We start from the raw sequence: 6000 nt of genomic DNA on the forward strand, positions 1-6000 counted from the left end.
TCAACTCCTTGGCTAAATCATGCTTTTTCAGCCTCCACATGCTGAGGAAAGTAAGATCCTATTTTCGCCAACAACATTTTGCCGTCCTTGTCCAATCCATCATCCTCTCCAAACTAGACTACTGCAATGCCATCTACTTAAGCCTATCAAAAAAAAAGTCTTCAAAGACTCCTGCTAATACAGAATACTGCAACCAAGTTGATCTTTGCAAAACGCAAGTCTGACCATGTCTCCCCACTCCTAGCCAAACTTCACTGGCTCCCAGTGATTTCCAGAATCCATTTCAAATGCTCCTGCCTGGCTTTTAAGATCATTCACGGCATCCTTCCTCCTTTAATTCCACTATCTTATAACTCCTCGAGTCCTGACTCTACCAGACCCGCCCAAAGGTATAAACTATCCTTCCCCTCTCTACATGGTATTCGCTATGCAGGCAAACTGGGAAAATCCCTTCTCTTCAGAATCACAGGTCTTTGGAATGACCTTACTACCCCGCTGCGGAACCTGGACTCCCTCCAATTATTCCGCAAGCAACTGAAAACCTGGCTTTTCACTAAAATGTAATTCTATCCCCCCTTACTCTTCTCTTCTATATATAAGTTCATGTAAACCTTTTTTTCCTTCTCTTCCTATATTTTAAGTTCTTGTAAACCGTGCCGAGTTCCACATTCGTGGAAATGATGCGGTATATAAACTTAAGGTTTAGTTTAGTTTAGTTTAGAATGTGCATGAGATAATTTGTTCTATATAATATGTCACGTAGAAACCTTTTAAAGAGCCTTAGTTACAGTAGAAGTATCATTGGATGAATTCATTTTTTTGGTTCCTTTTAGTTGCTTGGTGAGTTTTTATTGTTTCAAAGTCATTTCCTGGTTCTCAGCTACTCCTTGACCCCCTAAAGTTAGCACACTGTCAGTAACCCCACTCACCCACTGCTGCCCAGCACAAGTTCCCTGCTCTTCGAGAGAGAATCTCCTAGTAGTCCCACAGTAAAATCCTATCTAAGATCACCAGAGACAGTCTCCTCGGTGTGGTAACTCCTTCCCTATGGGACTAGTCACCTTCGGAACTCAGAATGAAATCTTTCACAACCTTTAAACCAGGATCAAAAACATATCCGTGCTGGCATTCTTCTCCCTCGTCAGTGCTTACTGCCAACTGGTAAATCACTTTACCAGGATTACAGGAGCTGGCCAGAAGAATGACTGTGTTTGCTGTAGTTTTCTTTCCTTCTTCTTGCTATATTCTCTCGTTCTCTCTCTGTTTTATTTTGTTTTAAATATTGTAAAGTGCCTAGGTACAGCGACATCATTATATAAGCGTAATAATGCTATAGCACAGTGGTGGCTAGTTCTGACTGAGCTGGAAGACCAAAACAATGCTTTGTATTCGAAATGTTGCCCAATGAGCCTTTGAGCCTGTCCAGTTTTTCAAGCTCCAGGCATCCATTTTAGAACCGACAGTGTCACAGAGCTGATGACTTCATCGGTTGTTTTTATTACCCCACCCATCTTCTGCTGGCACTGATCCATGAAGTCATCAGTTGGAGATAGTTTCTTCCTTTTGATATCATCAGCATGCAACAATTATCTCCTTCTGACATCATCAGTAGGGGTCACTCTTTTCCTCCTGCTTTTCAGGAGGCAAGACAGTCGCTGCCTGACAATGGTGTCGGCCTCAAACTTTCCTTCGTCAGGATCCTGGGTAGTCATTCCATTTGTTTTTAAATTAGAAGGCCCAGCTCAACGACCCGTCTTTGATCGTTGATGAGTCACGAAGACAAAGTGATTGCCCTTGAATCACACAGAGCCGGGGATTAGAAATGAGGTAGTGGGAGACAGAATGATTCTCCCAAGATCTCACACACACAGTCACTGACAGAGGAATTAGAACTGAAGCACATGTAGAAAGAGTAACTCCTCAAGTCAGTGACAAAGATGAGAATGATTCCTGAGGATCTCACATGCAAAGTGACAGAGCCAGGGAGTAGCCCATTATTTTTTTCAATCTGATTATTATTATTTAAGACTCTGGGGGACTATTTTAGTATTTGTCAGATGATCCTAAAGATCCCTTCCTCTATGCATGGGTAGGAAACAGGGCTGCAGTGCTGATCACCCCAATCCCTTCTTATGCTAATGCCGCAAAGAGAGCTAATTCTCACACATAGAGATCTGGGACGCCTTCTGGGCATTGAACTCGCTTTCTGCTCCCCCAGACCTTGATGTGTGGATCTTATAGAACAGTGCCTCTTCCCCAACAGCAGGGAGAAGGAGTGAACAGAAATCTAGGGTTAGAAATCTAGGGAATGGCCTCTCCCATTCCCTTTGCTGTTTTGGTCTATTTATACCACTGAAGAATAAACTCTTAGGGAAGCCTTATCTCCACACTATGGTGTCTACTCTGTAGAGAATGGATTATTCTATTATGGGCGCCCATTAATGTGATTCTCATGGCATTTACTCTGTAGACAAGTGGATTGCTCCATCACGGATACCCATTGACACGTTTCTCATGGTGTCCACTCCACAGAGCAGTGAATTATTCTATCTTGGGCACCCATCGATGTGTTTCACATGGCGTCCACTCCATAGAGTAGAATAGTGGATTATTTTATCACGGGCGGCAATCAATATGTTTCTTGTAGCATCCACTCCGTAGAGCAGAACGGTGGATTACTGTATTGCAGGCGCCAAGCAACACATTTCTTATGGCATTTACTCTGTAGACTAGTGCGTTGTTCTATCAAAAGCATCCATCGATACGTGTCTCATGGCATCCGCTTGGCAGAACAGAATACTGGATTATTCTATCATGGGCACCCATCGACACGATTCTCATAGTATCTGCTTCGCAGAACAGAATACTGGATTATTCTATCACGAGTGGCAATTGACATGTTTCCCATGGTGTCTACTCCGTAGAGTAGAATGGTGGATTACCCTATCGCAGGTGCCAATCAACACATTTCTCATGGCATTTACTCTGTAGACTAGTGCATTGTTCTATCAAAAGCATCCATCGACACGTGTCTTATGGCATCCGCTTCGCAGAACAGAATACTGGATTATTCTATCATGGGCACCCATCGACACGATTCTGATAGCATCCGCTTCACAGAACAGAATACTGGATTATTCTATCATGAGTGGCAATTGACATGTTTCCCATGGTGTCTACTCCGTAGAGTAGAATGGTGGATTACCCTATCGCAGGTGCCAATCAACACATTTCTCATGGCATTTACTCTGTAGACTAGTGCATTGTTCTATCAAAAGCATCCATCGACACGTGTCTTATGGCATCCGCTTCGCAGAACAGAATACTGGATTATTCTATCATGGGCACCCATCGACACGATTCGCATAGCACTCGCTTCACAGAACAGAATACTGGATTATTCTATCACAAGTGGCAATTGACATGTTTCCCATGGTGTCTACTCCGTAGAGTAGAACGATGGATTATTCTATCACAGGGACCAATCAACACATTTCTCATGGCATTTACTCTGTAGACTAGTGGATTGTTCTTTAATGGACACTCATTGATGAATTTCTCATGGCATATGCTCTGTACAACAGAATACTGGATTACTGTATCGCACGTGCCAATTGGCGCATTTCTCACGGTTATCTGCGCTGTACCATAGAATGGTGTGTTATTTTATCCTGTGCATCAGTCGGCCATTTCTCACAGCATCCATGCTGTTGAATCACAAGCGCCAATCGGCACGTTTCTCATGGCATCTGCGCTGTAGAAGAGAATATTGAATAATTTCCTTGCAACCCCCACAGGTGTGTTTCTCACAGGGCCGGACTAGAAGTTAGCAGCATCTTAAATCAACACATCTGGTAGGAAATGACATTTCTCTACATAGCTGTACAGCGCCCGTATCCCCATGTCTACAGTCTCTGTCTAGCCTTTTACACTCCCCGACCCCTCCCCCGCCTCCCCACAACTACATATTATTTGGGTTTAACTATCCACAATTTACGCCTCAGCTGTCATCGCCGGTGCTTGAGCAGCGAATGTGGGATAGCATGTGGTTAAAAAAAAAAAAAGAAATGCAAAAAAATTATCATATTAATGGAAAGAAAAGAGATTTGAAAAGGGAAGGGGGTGCATATATTTTGAATTGCCAAAGAATAAAGCAACCATTGACAGATGGTGTGCAACCACATAATAAAACATGAAACAGATGCAATCTATCCTTGCACACCAAAAGCAAGCAGCTATGGTGGACACTTTATAAATACACACAGTACATCTGGGTATTTGCTTGCAAAAATAATACTTCAGGATCAAACATGTTTATGGTCCGTGCTGGATATACAGTGTGTGTATACATATATATATATATACATACACACACGTTCACACCCCCTATACCAGGCATATAGAGGGAGTGTTTTAAAATTCTGTTTGCATTTATATTTGCATATATTTTGTGCATGACTGTACACATCCACATGTCCATAGCCGTCCAAGGCCCCCCTCAGAATCCCCCCCCCTCCCTTGCAGCTTCCTAACCCTCTCCCCTCCCAGCCCACCGGGTTTCAATCGCACAAAGAGCTTAGCAAAGGCACGGGGAAGCAAGGGTTGCAGGGGGATGGGGGATGTGACCCCCCCCCCTCTTCGCTGCTGCACCCCCTCCACTCCTCCCAGCAGCACGGAAAGACAGAGAGGGTGGGAAGGGTGAGGGTTGGTTTCCATCATATTTACCTGCGTCTTTCGCTCAGCACTGGGTGGGGGGGAAACTGGCAAGCTGACTGTCTCTTCTGGGGGCCGAGGAGAGTCTCCTTGGGCTGGTGGGGAGCTCCAGCAGCTTTTCGGTCGCCTCGTGAGATATAATTATTCCCCCAGCCTGTCTGTCTGGATTGTTCTCAAGTCCTCCTCTACTTGCCTTTGAGTAGGAGGGGAGGAAAAAAACACCACCCCAAGCCCAGATCCAGCCCCTCTGTGAGTCAGAGAGAGAGAGCCAGGTCCACACCCCCTTCTCCAGAGGCCAGAGGGACTCTGCTGAGCCAACCCACCCTCCGAAGCCTGGCTGTCAATCCCGGGGCTGCAGCACTAGCAGTGGAGGAGAGCGGGGCAAACGAGGCGTGGCAGTGTGCAGGAAGAGAGGGGGGAAGGAGGGAGGGCAGTCCCGGGGAGGGGGCTGTTGTTTTGATTTTGAAGGTTAAGAGTGGTTCCTCCTCCCCCCAGAAGCCAAAACAGAGAGAGGAGCTAGGACATGGACGCAAACGTTTCTGTCCCCGGGCACTTGGTATTTTCTGCCCCTGCGTTCTGCATTTTGCCCATCTCCTAAGGAGGGGGGGGGGGGCTTTTTTTTAGCCTGGTGTCTTACCTGTATTTTCAGCTCCTGCACTCTTCAGCAAGTAGCTTCAATTTCACATGGTACCCAACCGCCCCTTCCTCTTCCTGTGAAACTCACTGAAATGCTTTTATATTTTCCTTCTATATACTGATATTTGCCAACACTGATCTGAAGAAGAAGGGGTTATCTTCCAAAGCTCACCATAAAATGCATTGTTAGTCCAATTAAAAAAAAGTATTACCTTCTTTCCTTTATTTTTGTTTTATTTCTAAATATTACCTTGAAAAGTGGGTTCACAAGAAGTGGCATAGCAAGGGGGAGAGGCGCCCCTCCCCCCTCATCTCTGCCCCTCCCCTGATCCTCCGATCCCGCCTGCCGTGCGTGTGTCCCCCGCCCTCTCTTTCCCTGATCCCGCCTGTCGTGCATGTAGCCCCGCCATCTCCTTCCCTGATCCCGCCTGTCATGCGTGTCCCCTCTCCCTCTCCTTCCCCGATCCTGCCTGCTGTATGTGTCCCCCCCACCCGCTCTTTCCCCGATCCCGCCTGCCGTATGTGTCCCCCCACCTGCTCTTTCCCCGTTCCCGCCTGCCATGTGTCCCCCCCACCCTCTTCTTCCCCGATCCCGCCTTCCGTGCGTGTCCCCCTCCCTCTCCTTCCCTGATCCCGCCTGTCGTGCATGCC

The 6000-nt window shown here is 46.3% G+C and overlaps 1 protein-coding gene across 3 annotated transcripts in view; it reads right to left on the reverse strand.

The window, feature by feature from the left end:
- Positions 1-4947, reverse strand: part of NDRG2 (NDRG family member 2) — a 56683-nt gene extending 51736 nt beyond the window's left edge. For 2 of the 3 annotated variants that reach the window (XM_033923884.1, XM_033923880.1), the window contains exon 1: positions 4726-4947. The gene's annotated coding sequence lies outside the window, so the exon portion shown is untranslated. The remainder of the gene's footprint in view (positions 1-4725) is intronic. The other variant, XM_033923882.1, reaches the window with a different exon arrangement.
- Between the last annotated feature and the right edge of the window lie 1053 nt (positions 4948-6000).

This window comes from Geotrypetes seraphini, chromosome 16 (assembly GCF_902459505.1).
Source record: "Geotrypetes seraphini chromosome 16, aGeoSer1.1, whole genome shotgun sequence".
Taxonomy (NCBI): domain Eukaryota; kingdom Metazoa; phylum Chordata; class Amphibia; order Gymnophiona; family Dermophiidae; genus Geotrypetes; species Geotrypetes seraphini.